Consider the following 14340-nt stretch of genomic DNA (forward strand, 5'->3'; position numbering starts at 1 on the left):
AATATTAACAGCACAGAAACATGCCCTTTGACCTAACTGGAGCATATGCATGCTCTTTGCTTCAAATTTGTTTTTTTTATTCATTCAGACCATGTGGGCGTCACTGGCAAGGCCAAAGTTTATTGCCCGTCCCTGCCTGCATCGCAGAAAGCAATTAAGGGGCTAGGTTTAGGTTTATTATCATGTATACTCAAGTCTCAAAGTAAAAGGTTTACAATGTTGCCACACAGGGTGCCATCTTAGGTACAAATCGTAGATACAAAAATAGAGAACTAAAGAAAATATGTTACATTACAGTTCAGTTATACATAGTATAAGTTAGAAAAATGAGAAACATTCCAGTCTTTCTATAAAGGGCCTGCAGTAAATCAATGCTGATAACTTCCAAATGTGGTCTGACCAGGGCTTGCAAGTCACCGACTGCACTGATCCTCAGACAACAACCGTCCCAGTTCTGCTCCAGGCCGCTAGCCTGCTTCACTCTGGCCCTCAGGTGCTCTCTCCACAAGGTAAGGTCTTTTTTTAAAAGAAATACTAAAAGAAACTTACAAAAAGAGAGAAGAAGAATGAGAAAAGGAAAAAGAAAACCACATTGGGGTGGATCTGGAACCAGATATAGGTCAGACCAGGTAAGAGCAAGAGCTTTCTCTTCTCATTCATGAAGCAGATGGTTTTTTTTTCCATAATAATCAATAATGGTATCATGGTCCTCATTAGAATCTCACTTCCAGAATTCTAATGAATTCACATTTCACCATCTGCCATGGCCAGATTCCTAAAACATTACCTGGGTCTCTGGGTATAAAGTCAGACAATATTACCACAGGCCATCACCTCTCCTCTCTTCTGACATCTCTTCATTCGATTCCACCAATCAACCTTCTTGTTTCTTCATGCACAATCAAAGTCCAGCATGACTTTGAATACTTCTACCATTGACCTGCCATTAACAATCTGCTCTCAGGAGAATAGCCCCATCTGCAGAGCAGGGCTGAGAGGTGGCAAATGGAGTTTAATGCGGACAAGTGTGAGGTGATTCACTTTGGTCGGAGTAACCGGAATGCAAAGTACTGGGCTAATGGTAAGATTCTTGGTAGTGTAGATGAGCAGAGAGATCTCGGTGTCCATGTACACAGATCTTTGAAAGTTGCCACTCAGGTTGACAGGGTTGTTAAGAAGGCATACAGTGTTTTAGCTTTTACTAATAGAGAGATTGAGTTCCAGAACCATGAGGTTATGCTGCAGCTGTACAAAACTCTGGTGCGGCCACACTTGGAGTATTATGTACAGGTCTGGTCACCGCATTATAAGAAGAATGTGGAAGCATTGGAAAGGGTGCAGAGGAGATTTACGAGGATGTTGCCTGGTATGGAGTGAAGGTCTTACGAGGAAAGGCTGAGGGACTTGAGGCTGTTTTCGTTGGAGAGAAGAAGGTTGAGAGGTGACTAAATAGAGACATATAAGATAATCAGAAGGTTAGATAGGGTGGACAGGGAGAGCCTTTTTCCAAGAATGGGGACAGCAAGCACGAGGGGACATAGCTTTAAATTGAGGGGTGATAGATATTGGATAGATGTCAGAGGTAGTTTCTTTACTCAGAAAGTAGTAAGGGTATGGAATGCTTTGCCTGCAATGGTAGTAAATTTGTCAACTTTAAGTACATTTAAGTCGTCATTGGACAAGCATATGGACTAAATGGAATAGTGTAGGTTAGATGGGCTTCAGATTGGTATGACAGGTCAGTGCAACATCGAGGGCCGAAGGGCCTGTACTGCACTGTAATGTTCTATGTTCTCTGTTGGTGAACTTGTTAATTTTATACCTGAGATGGGTACATGTTGTCAAGCAAAGGTATTAAGAGATATGGGCAAAACCAAGTAAACGGACACAAAAACAGAAATTTCTAGAGAAGCTCAGCAGGTCTGACAGCACCTGAGGAGAGAAAGTGGAGTTATTGTTATCAGTCCAGCAAGCCTCCTTCATTCTGAATGTTCTGAAATCTAATCTTCAGTCCTGCAGTTCTGGTTTGAAGCCAGAGTGGTATATGATTGCCTCCTTCAAGAATCCTCATGTCAACTACAAGATGTGACCTGCTATTTGAAAACTTAACTCCTTTAATTTTCAATAGAGATGTGCATTGAAGCCAAGTGAAAGTCACACTGCAATGGTGCAAAGACTGTGGCATAAACATTTCTTCAGCCTCCCAAAGAAAAGTTCTTTGAACGTTCTTTCTGCCGTACTCCGCAATGCTTTCATGAAAATCCATTTCAAAGGCTCACTGAATTTCTGTGGGAAGCTGTACTTGTGGAAAATCATGTTCATTACAATACTGGAGTAGGGAGGCCAAGGGGTTTTGAGATAGGAAAGAAAATAAAGGGTTGCATCTCACCTGTTGCCTCACAGCGCCAGGGACCTGGTTCAATTCCAACCTCGGGTAACTGCCTGTATGGAGTTTGCACAATCTTCCCATTGTCTACATGGGTTTCCTCCAGGTGCTCCAGTTTCCTCCCACAATCCAAAGATATGCCGGTTAAGTGAATTGGTCATGCTAAATTGTCCACAGTGTTCAGGGATGTGTAGGTAAGGTGCATTAGTCTGGGGAAAATGCAGAATAGTAGGGAAATGGATCTGAGTGGATTAATCTTTTGAGGGTCAGTGTAGACTTGTTGGGCTGAAGGGCCGGTTTCTATACTGTAGGGATTCTATGAATCTGTAGAACACCTTCCACTACCTCAGGACATCTGAAAGGGCTTTACAGTAATGAAGAACTTTTGATGTGTAACCAAACAATGTAATGCAGAAATGGAGCAGCCAGCTTGTACAAAGCAAGCTCCCACAGACAGTATTGCGTTAATGACAAGAAAATTTGTTTTAATGATGCTGATTGAGAGATAGCTATTAACCAACTCATAGAGGATAGCTTCCCCATTGTCCTGTAAAACATCACACAGAGCATGTGAACTTGGTCATCTCATATATATATGAGAGAGAGAGAGAGAGTATTTAAACTAAATGGGGCAATAATGTCTCTGAGCAATAGAGCCATTCTTATATCCCTCCCAACAAATATGTCAATGGATCTCATTCTCTTTACACCATCAAACAAGGAAAATTTATCCCAGGCTGTGCGTTTATGACTAACATACAACCTCTCCTACCTAATTTCAAAGCATCGAGAAAGATTATGGTAATTGTATGATTGATTCATATTCAGGTTCATCTCAAGTCAGACGATTGTACATCCACCAAGTCAAAAATCAGGGCACAAACCTTCAAAAATGCTAATGTAGTTTTACAAACCTTGAGGATCTCCGAGTATTTCTGCTGTGATTATTTCAGGGGGTAAACTTCACTTCTACAAGTTAGACATGTGACGTTATTTGCACAAGAATTGGTAATAATGATGGGTATAGACTTATTACCATCATTTACACACTGGAAACAATATGAGCACATTCTTTCCTGTTCCCCTAGTTGTTAGGTAACAGAAGAGTCATCACATAATGCCAGTCAGGGTTAAAATCTATGAATTAATTTTATTAGATTAGAAAATTGATTGTACAAAAATCAGCACAGCAGATTTCATTACAACACTGCATTTATTCTCCTTCAGCTCATGAGTAGACATGTCATAAACTGAGAATATCATCCATCTCAAAAAGTTCAACTGTGTGGCTGAGTTCACTTCACACAAGCCCAATATCACACAACCAGCAGAAATGCTGAATTGTCAATACATTGCTGTCATCAAGCATTTTGCCTCCAGTTAAACTCTGTGGGACATTCCCCGGCTAAGTGAGGTTACTTAAGGTCAGATTCTGCAGCAGCTAATTTTTGCCACTCATCGTGAGTAAGGTGCAGCCACAAAAACGAATTGCTAAGTATGCTGAAAATCGAAAATAAGGGCAGAAATTCTGGAAAACCTCAGCAGGCCTGAACAGCATCAGGTTGATGGCCTTGTGTCAGACTGTAAAACACTAACAATGCAGGGAAAGCGATGAGTGCAAACAAAAGCATGATTAGAACTCAAGAAACCTGCCCCGCCCATCAACAAGAACTTGAGTGAGCTGAGCTAGGTATCAGCTCCTGTATTGTGCCAGCTCATCATAGTTATCCTGAAATTTTAAAGACCAACCTACCTCCTCTTTAAATACTACCAGTGATCTCGCCTGCACAATTCTCTCGCGTAGAGAATTCCAGACACTCACTACCATCTGAGAGAAAAATTTCATTACATCTCAGTTTTAGATGACTGTCTCCTTATTCTATGTCTATGTCCTTCAGTTTGAGATTTCCACCACTAGTTGAAACATCTTCTCACCAGTTACACATTGTTCAATTCCCTCAGAATCTTGTGTATTTCAGTAAGATCACTCTTGGCTTTCCAAATTGTTCTTTAGAAAATTGAAGGTTAAGGGGTGATTGAAATCTTCAGGATGAGGCGGGGTAGATAAAATAAACTATTTCCACTGGTTGAGGATTCTAGAACTGGGAGCATAGTCTGAGAATTAGGGCCAGACCGTTCTGGAGAGATTTTAGGAAGCACTTCCACCACATAAAGGATAGTAGAGGTTTTGAACTCTTTTCCACTCATGACACTGGATGCTGGATCAGTATTTATTTTAAAACTGTGAAAGATAAATGTTTATGTATTGATGGTATTGAGGGATATGGGCTCAAGGCAGGTATATGGAATTAGGCCAGAGATCAGGCATGATCTCATTGAATGGCGGATCAGGCTGGCGGATCCTGATGGCCTACTCCTGTTCCTATGATCCTCTGTAAATTCTAATGGAATAAAGGCCTAACCTGTTAAACCATTCTTGTTAAATTAACACCTTCATCCCAAGTATCAGCTTAGACAATCTCTTTTGAGCAACATTTAGTGCCAGTATACTCCAGTGCCAGGGTGGGTGATAGGGGCTGGTTAAATGAGTTCGCTAAAATGTCGGATGAGGCAAAGAATGAAATGGAACTGTGGACCAGAGGGGTGGTCTTAAGGTCAAGTGAATCCATGATCAAGAGACCATGGCATTAGAACATAGAACAATACAGCTCAGAACAGGCCCCTCAGCCCTCAATGTTGCGCCAACCTGTGAACTATTCTCAGCTCGTTCCCCTACACTATCCCATCATCATCCATGTGCTTATCCAAGGATTGTTTAAATCTCCCTAATGAGTTAACTAGGCAGAGGCAAGGACATCTGGATGCAGTCAGACCAATGGTTACAATCCTGCCAAGGTGAATGATGTTCTAATAACAGCAGGGCCCCTCCTCTGCTAACAGATCAGCTCCCCTTCTTCAAACAGATTCTGAAATAATCATCTTGATGGATTTAGCCCTTAAGGCTGCCTTATATTGTCGATGGCAGCCATGTGTTCTATTTGTCTGTTAACTCGGGGTCAGTTTGCAGACAGGAAGGAGCACCATTCTTGTGGAGAAACTGGATTTTTTTTTCACAATAAGATAATCTAAATATGTAGAAATCATTTTAAAATCCCTCGAGAATAAATTAAAATATGGAGTAATAAACATTTCCACGACATTTCAGATTTTTGATTTATTCACGCAGAGTTCAAATTCTGAGCTAGGAATTCAGAGAAATCCAAGTACATAACTTTGCAAGTCATCCATGTCACTATCTGGCCTGATCGGAACAAAGGAGCTGGATGGCTGTGGGTTCATTTTTTAAATCTGGTTTCATCTAGGTGAAAGAAGCTTGTGCACCACAGCCGGATAAATCAAGAGAAGTATCCAGCAACGTGGGTAAGTTTTTCTTCATAAGAGAATGCTGCTTTTGCAAGCAGTTTTGCATATTTCATTAATGTTGTTGGAGATAGCTTGCACAGCAAGGGGCAGCACTTGCTGATTAGATGCTATCCTCACAGTATAAAAGCTAAAAGCAGGGAAAAATGTGGAACCAAATGAAACAGTCCTCTGTTCAATCTCCACTCTGCTAATCTGGTGGATCTTGAACTAGGGCAGTGCTACAAAGAGCCCTGGGAGAAGGAGGATGTCAAAATTGAGTAAGGATAGCCATTCCCGATTGCTGTCCAATGACTGTTAATGCAGCAAGTGGTTAAGCAGGTGACTGGAGTTAATTAATTCCTGAATTGACTGGGTCAGCTGAGGGTAAGGCAGACAGGCTGGAGGGATATGTGCCAAACGCAGGTAGATGTGATTAGTTTAATTTGGGATTGTGGTCAGCATGGACTGATTGGACCGAAGAATCTGTTTCCACGCTGTAAGACTGTATCTCCTTGTGGGCCTGCTCCTGGGCCAGGCAACAGTATCAGCAAGAGGTACAGACAACGGGCTGTGGAGGGGTCATTAGTTCTGACCGCCTGCCTTTCTTCTGTGACTATGTTCATACTCACGAGACCTTGGAGAAGGGAGCATGTCCTCTCTATCAACACCCTCAAAGCCTTTATCAAGAGCTGGGTACCACCAACTCCATTTTGATTTAACAAAAGCAGAAATCACGGAAAAGCTCAGCAGGTCTGGCAGCATCTTTGGATAGAAAACAGAGTTCTTTTAAAAGGTTGATTTACAGCATCTGCAGTTCTTTCAGTTTCCATTTGAGTTAGTTCCCTCCCTTGCTTCCCTACCCTTCCCTCATTTTTGTTATCATTATACTACCCATGGTGGGAAGTGCTTGTAATTTGGGGTGATTGAGCATGGGTTCAATAAAAAAAACTGAGTTAAAGTAGCATGGTGGCTCAGTGGTTAACATTGCTGTCTCACAGTGCTAGGGACCTGGTTTTGATTCCACATTCAGGTGACTGTGTGTGTGTGGAATTTGTACACTCTCTCCACATCTGTGCAGATTTCCTCCCACAGTCCAAAGATGTGCGGGTTAGGTGAACTGGCTGTGTTAAATTGCCCATAGTGTTTAGGGATATGCAGGTTAAGTGCATTAGGCATGGGGAATGGGTTTGGGTGGGATATTCTTTGGCAGGTTGGTATTGTTGGGCCAAATGGCCTGTTTCCACACTGTAGGTGTTTTATGATTCTATGATATAAAGAGAGTACAGGAGGGAATGGTATGTAGAAATACTGTAAGGCTGACTAGTTAATAAACTAATTCTAAGAGAAAGATGTCTCCATTTTTGTCTTAGTGATTAATGTCAGGAAGTGGGCATATGAGAACATGAGAAGAGGGTACTGCCTGTTTCAGCTGTAATGATGCAACTTCCTATTGACTGGGCACATTTCTGACAATTGGTCATGTAGGGGAAGTACTGAATGTCTTCCAGAGATTGAAGAAGCACACATCAACTGCATTTAGGAGACAAGAAAATTATGGACCATTGGGAAGAGGAGAGAGATTTCTGGGATTTATTCAGTTTTAAAATTTCTTTTCCTTATGGAAACATTTCGGGTAACACTTGCCTTTGTCCAAACTAAGTCTCTAATTGTATTAATAAATCCTATTAAAATGAATATATTGAATGATAATTAATTAAAAATAATAAGCTTCCATTTTGGATATGCCACTTTTTGATTTTGATGATGGTTCTATTAAAATCGACCAATGTACATGTTCAGATATCACAACATTCAATCTCCACAATTATTTCATGCATTGAGGAAAGTACAATGTTTATTTCAAAACAGATCATTGACAATTTTGAATGTACCCTTCTGCAATTCTGTCTCATATTGCTGAATCTACTCCTTTTCAATACTATGAGAGTGAAATTACTTGACGATGTTTACCAAGATTTTAACATAGCTTTCAATTCAAAGTCCCTTTGGAGAAAGGATATTATTAAACTGGATAGGGTTCAGAAAAGATTTACCAGATGTTGCCGGGACTGGACAGTTTGAGCTATAAGGAGAGGCTAGATAGGCTGGAACATTTTTTCACTGGAGTGTAGGAGTTTGAGGGGTGATTTTATCAAGGCTTATAACATCATGACGGACATAGATAAGGTGATTAGCAAATGCCTTCTCCCAATGGTGGGTGAGTTCAAAACTAGGGGGCATATTTTTAAGGCGAGACATGTAAGATGTAAAATGGAGCTCAGGAACAACTTTTCCAAACAGAGGATGTTTACATGTGGAATTAACTGCCAGAGGAAGTGGTAGGTGCAGATACAGTTACAACATTTTAAAGATTTTTGGACAGTTACATAATTAGGAAAGGTTTGAATGGATATAGACCAAACACAGGCAAGTGAGGCTAGTTTGATTTGGGAAACTTGGTCAGCACGGATGTGTTGGACTGAAGTGTCTGTTTCTGTGATGTATGACTCTGTGACTCTACACATTCCCACATTGTATTAGTATTTGCCACTCATTTTATTTGGGATGTGTATCAAAAAGCTGAAAACACTGGGTTAGCATGCACAAGCCCTCTCACTTAATGAAGCCTATTTTCACTCCCTTAACCTGGCGTTAAAATGAGAGATGAAGCCGTAAGTCACCTGATCACCCTATTAATAGATGGGAATTGGAACTGATGTTATCAAGACTCAATGGGATAAGATTTAATGCAGTACTGTGTTTAATGTCATTATTTAAAAACTTAAACTGATCTGGTCTGTACTTAGCCAGCAGTTAAAACAATGTCCAAGTTAACTGGAACTATTAGAAATGGTAGAGAGAGGGTGAATTCACCAAAATACTATCTTCAATGTAGATAAAGCTGAAGAGCTGGAGTTTAAGAGAGTTTAATTATAACACTACCAATTGCCACACACTGTCATTTTGCTCACAGCAAGGCTCGGGAACAAAGTTGTGATTTAGCTACGAGCTTTGCCTGCCATTTTAAGATCAATGTTTGTACTTTCTCCTTGTGGTAGCTGTCTAAATATGGCCCAAAGTCACTCAGAGTTTAAGTTCTGCTTGGGAAGAGGAATGACTTTTGTCGGCAGCCAACCCTTAGAAGTTTCCAACTCCATTGTCAGAAATATCAGCGGGATTTTTGAGATAGCGAAGAACAGTTGGATAGTGTTGGCAGTCCATCGTATGTCTTCACTGCCTTCAGTAGAAGTAAAATTTGTAGAACTTCATAGGGACATCATAACCTGCATTAATAACCAACACTTATAAAATAGTCAAACTATTTCGCAGGAGATTTATCAAGCAAAACTTGGTGCCACATGCACCAGATAATGAAATGTGAGTCTTATAGGAGAAGAGAGCGAGAGAGAGAGGGAGGGGCAAAGAGATTTTGGCAAGTAATCACAGAGCTTCAGATTTACAAAGCTGAGGATATTTTGGTCGGATGAGAATCTGGGACATGAAAGAGGTCAGAATTGGAGGGGTACAGAGATCTCAAAGGTTTGTTGGAATAGAAAAAAAATGAAAGAACATAGATGACCATAATGCTATTCATTTAAAAATAGTGATCGAAAAGGATAGACCAGATCTAAAAGTTGAAGTTCTAAATTGGAGAAAGGCCAATTTTGATGAAATTAGGCAAGAACTTTCGAAAGCTGACTGGAGACAGATGTTTCACAGGTAAACGGACAGCTGGAAAATGGGAAGCCTTCAGAAATGAGATAACGAGAATCCAGAGAAAGTATATTCCTGTCAGGGTGAAAGAGAAGGCTGGTAGGTTTAGGGAATGCTGGATGACTAAAGAAATTGAGGGTTTGGTTAAAAAAAAGAAGGAAGCATATGTCAGGTATAGACAGGAGAGATCGAGTGAATCCTTAGAAGAGTATAAAGAAAGTAGGAGTATACTTAAGAGGGAAATCAGGAGGGCAAAACGGGGACATGGTATAGCTTTGGCAAATACAATTAAGGAGAATCCAAAGGGCTTTTACAAAGATATTAAGGACAAGCTAGGGAGAGAATAGGGCCCCTCAAAGATCAGCAAGGCGGCCTCTGTGTGGAGCCAGAGAAAATGGGGGAGATACTAAATGAATATTTTGCATCAGTATTTACTGTGGAAAAGGATATGGAAGATATGAACTGTAGGGAAATAGATGGTGACATCTCAAAATGCCCAGATTACAGAGGAGGAAGTGCTGGATGCCTTGAAACGGTTAAAGGTGGATAAATCCCCAGGACCTGATCAGGTATACCCGAGAACTCTGTGGGAAGCTAGAGAAGTGATTGCTGGGCCTCTTGCTGAGATATTTGTATCATCGATAGTCACAGGTGAGGTGCCGGAAGACTGGAGGTTGGCAAACATGTTGCCACTGTTTAAGAAGGGCAGTAAAGACAAGCCAGGGAACTATAGACTAGTGGGCATGACATTGGTGGTGGGCAAATTGTTGGAAGGATACCTGAGGGACAGGATGTACATGTATTTGGAAAGGCAAGGACTGATTAAGGATAGTCAACATGGCTTTGTGCGTGGGAAATCATGTCTCACAAACTTGATTGAGTTTTTTGAAGAAGTAACAAAGAAGATTGATGAGGGCAGTGCAGTAGATGTGATCTATATGGACTTCAGTAAGGCGTTCGACAGGGTTCCCCATGGGAGACTGATTAGCAAGGTTAGATCTCATGGAATTCAGGGAGAACTAACCACTTGGATACAGAACTGGCTCAAAGGGTGGTTGTAGAGGGTTGTTTTTCAGACTGGAGGCCTGTGACCAGTGGAGGATCGGTGCTGGGTCCTCTACTTTTTGTCATTTACATAAATGATTTGGATGCGAGCATCAGAGGTATATAGTAAGTTTGCAGATGACACCAAAATTGGAGGTGTAATGGACAGCAAAGAGGGTTACCTCAGATTACAACAGGATCTAGACCAGATGGGCCAATGGGCTGAGAAGTGGCAGATGGAGTTGAATTCAGATAAATGTGAGGTGCTGCATTTTAGGAAAGCAAATCTTAGCAGGATTTATACACTTAATGGTAAGGTCCTAAGGAGTGTTGCTGAACAAAGAGAGCTTGGAGTACTGGTTCATAGCTCCTTGAACGTGGAATCGCAGGTAGATAGGATAGTGAAGAAGGCGTTTGGTATGCTTTCCTTTATTGGTCAGAGTATTGAGTACAGGAGTTGGGAGGTCATGTTGCGGCTGTACAGGACATTAGTTAGGCCACTGTTGGAATATTGTGTGCAATTCTGGTCTCTTTCCTATCGGAAAGATGTTGTGAAACCTGAAAGGGTTCAGAAAAGATTTACAAGGATGTTGCCAGGGTTGGAGGATCTGAGCTACAGGGAGAGGCTGAACAAGCTGGGGCTGTTTTCCCTGGAGCGTCGGAGGCTGAGGGGTGACCTGATAGAGGTTTACAAAATTATGAGGGGCATAGATAGGATAAATAGGCAAAGTCTTTTCCCTGGGGTTGGGGAGTCCAGAACTAGAGGGCATAGTTTAGGGTGAGAGAGGAAAGATATAAAAGAGACCTAAGGGGCAACCTTTTCACGCAGAGGGTGGTACGTGTATGGACTGAGCTGCCAGCGGATGTGGTGGAGGCTGGTACAATTACAACATTTAAGAGGCATTTGGATGGGTATATGAATGGGAAGGTTTTGGAGAGATATGGGTCGGGTGCTGGCAGGTGGGACTAGATTGGGTTGGGATATCTGGTCGGCATGGACGGGTTGGACCGAAGGGTCTGTTTCCATGCTGTACATCTCGATGACTCTAAGACTCTATGAGGTGAACTCACTGAAAGATTTGTAAATAAGAATGAAAATATTTAAATTGAGGTCTGGTCAGACCAGGGGGCCAGAATAGGGCTGAAGGGTAAATAGACATGGAGCAATAGAATTTTTTGATGCACTCAAGTCAGGATGAAGCTGAGAGGCCAGCCAGGAGGGTAATTGAATAGTCATGTTGAGAGATCAAATGAGGATTTCAGCAGCAAGTGAACTTAGGATGTTACAGAATTTATCACAGAGATAGAAGCCGGAGTGGTTTCTCACATTGACACTATTATAAAGCCTATTCAGAAGAATAACAATCCAAGCTTCATCTTAAGTTTTCAGAACTATAAATTTAAAAAGATAAACATCAAGTTGCAAAGCAGCACTCAGTAGGCATTCACCAATGATTTTTTCAGTTACAGACTATCACAAACGTTAATTCTCGGCATGTACCTTTTGGGAGATCACAGAGTGAAGATGTCAGTGGGTCAAAGCTTTTGCATTTCTTCAGCTCTGCTTTCATGTTGTGGTCACTTCTTGTCCTGAATAGGCCTTTCCTTTGAAGTCACTGTACTAGATAAAGTAACATTGTTAGCATGTGTTGATTGCTATTCTCTTGCATCATGCAGCACCAGTCCAATATTACCCCATAATGAACAGAAGAAATGGTAAGTAAGATTTTATTCTTGGCTTTGTATTCTCCTGTCTTTTATTGTTTTCTGGGAAGCAATTCCCTCATAGTTTAAAATTTTCTTTATTTGGGCTGCCCGTATTCAGAAGATATTAGGAATCCAACTTAATGAGTTGGTTCCCTTCTTGTCCATCTCTGTATTCCTAGAATTTCTTTTTAATAATCCCTTCAGAAAATGCCCTGTGACTGTTTTTGTTTTGAAAGTTAAAGGGCTGAATTTTGCCAGAAGTCAGCTAAATGTCAACTTTGGAGAGTTTCTGTCCTTGAGCCCTAGTGAGTATCTCATACTATCTGCACAAACCTGCCTGATTACCTTGGCCCTATGGTACCCTGATAATGATATCCTCACCCTAGCCACAGGCCACTGACAGGACCTGCCAGGATTCGCGGCACCGCTGTCATCTTTGACACACGGTCATTTACCTGGACGACTGCAGCTGTCATAGATTCTGTCAATGGCCCCAGGCACATTGTACAGGGGGAAATTGGCACCCAATTTGTCAAAATGGACTTGGAGATTCTGGTTGATTGGGGGGTGGTGTAGGGGGTTGGTAGTGTATGTAGTCATTGCCCACAAATTTACCCAGAGAGGGAGGAAGAGAGTATAACCAGGGTGGGAGGGGTCTTTGATTATGTAGATTGCCTTACTGATTAGCGGGAGATATAGATGAATCATGGAAGGCTAGATTGTATGATGTCAGAGTCGAGAGTGTGGTGCTGGAAAAGCACAGCAGGCTAGGCAGCATCCGAGGGGAAGGACATTTCAGGCATAAGCGCTTCATCAAGAAATTTGCCACATTCAATGCAGCAGAATGGCCTCTCCCCTGTATGACTGCGTCAATGACATTCAAGATCACAGATTGAATCCTTTCTCAAAGTCCCCACATTTACACGGTTTCTCCACAGTGTGACTCCGCAAAAAAGCCACGTCCTGGATTGCATGATGGATTGGGCTATGTTCATAACTCTCTTTTGGGCTTGGGAAGAGTAGTTACCATATCACACTGTCATGCATCCAGATATGATGCTTTCTCTGGTCTGAGTCTTTGTGGACATGTGGAGTTTCCTTAGGCTCCTGAGGAAGTAGAGGCATTGCTGAGCTTTCTTGACTGTCACGTCAACGTAGATGAACCAGGACGGATTATTGATGATCGTCACTCCCAGGAACTTGATGCTCTGGACTATCCCCACCACAGCACCATTGATGCAGACAGGGGCGTGCCCTCCACTCTGCTTCCTGAAGTCAATGACCAACTCCTTCATTTTTCTGACATTGATGGAGAGATTGTTGTCTTTACACCATGCCACTAAGCACGCAATCTTTCTCCTGTACTCCTGTCTCTTATTGTTTGAGATCCGGCCTACAACAGTGCTGTTGTCAGCAAATCTGTAAATGGAGTTGGGGTGGAATTTGTCCACACAGTTGTGGGTGTATAAGGGGGTATAGTATGGGGCTGAGTTCGCAGTCTTGCAGGGCACTGGCATTGGGGATTATTGTGGAGGAGGCATTGCGCTTATTCTTACTAATTGCAGTCTATGGGCCAGGAAATCAAGGATTCAGTTGCAGATGCGGGTCCCGAGACCTAGGTCTCAGAGTTTTTGGGAGGTGAGTTTGTTAGGGATTATGGTGTTAAGGCAGAACTGTAGTCATTAAGTAGGAGCCTGATGTAGGCATCCTTGTTATCCTTATGTTCCAGGAATGAACTAGGAGTGATATCTGCGTGGACGTGTTGCTCCGGTAAGATCAAAGGATGAAGGAAATTTGGGAGGCTGGATTTGTTAGCCATGACTAACCTTTCGAAGCACTTAATATTATGGAGATCAGAGTCACCGGGCAGTTGTTATGAGGCACTCTCTCTAACGTTCCTTTAGCACTAGTCTGATGGTGCTCTTCTTGAAGCAGGTGGGGACTTCAGATCGTAGTAAGGAGAGGTTAACGATGTCTGCACATACTCCCACCAGCTGGTCCCCACAGGATCTGAGTGCATGGCCAGGGATTCCATCCAGGCCAGTCACTTTCTATGTGTTCATCCTTAAGGTGGCTGTTCTAACATCTGTGGCGGTTACCAAGGGTACGACAGATGACATTGTTTC

The 14340-nt window shown here is 42.0% G+C and overlaps 1 long non-coding RNA gene across 1 annotated transcript; it reads left to right on the forward strand.

Moving 5' to 3' along the window:
- The first annotated feature begins 164 nt into the window (after positions 1-164).
- LOC148149173 (uncharacterized) lies at positions 165-12223 on the forward strand. The gene is made up of 3 exons (XR_015758052.1): positions 165-509; positions 5710-5767; positions 12185-12223. It is a non-coding gene; the product is annotated as an uncharacterized LOC148149173 (long non-coding RNA).
- The last annotated feature ends 2117 nt before the right edge of the window (positions 12224-14340 follow it).

Source organism: Chiloscyllium plagiosum, unplaced genomic scaffold, assembly GCF_037043375.1.
Source record: "Chiloscyllium plagiosum isolate Xiang-an unplaced genomic scaffold, Cpla_swu_hap1 HiC_scaffold_9, whole genome shotgun sequence".
NCBI classification, from domain to species: domain Eukaryota; kingdom Metazoa; phylum Chordata; class Chondrichthyes; order Orectolobiformes; family Hemiscylliidae; genus Chiloscyllium; species Chiloscyllium plagiosum.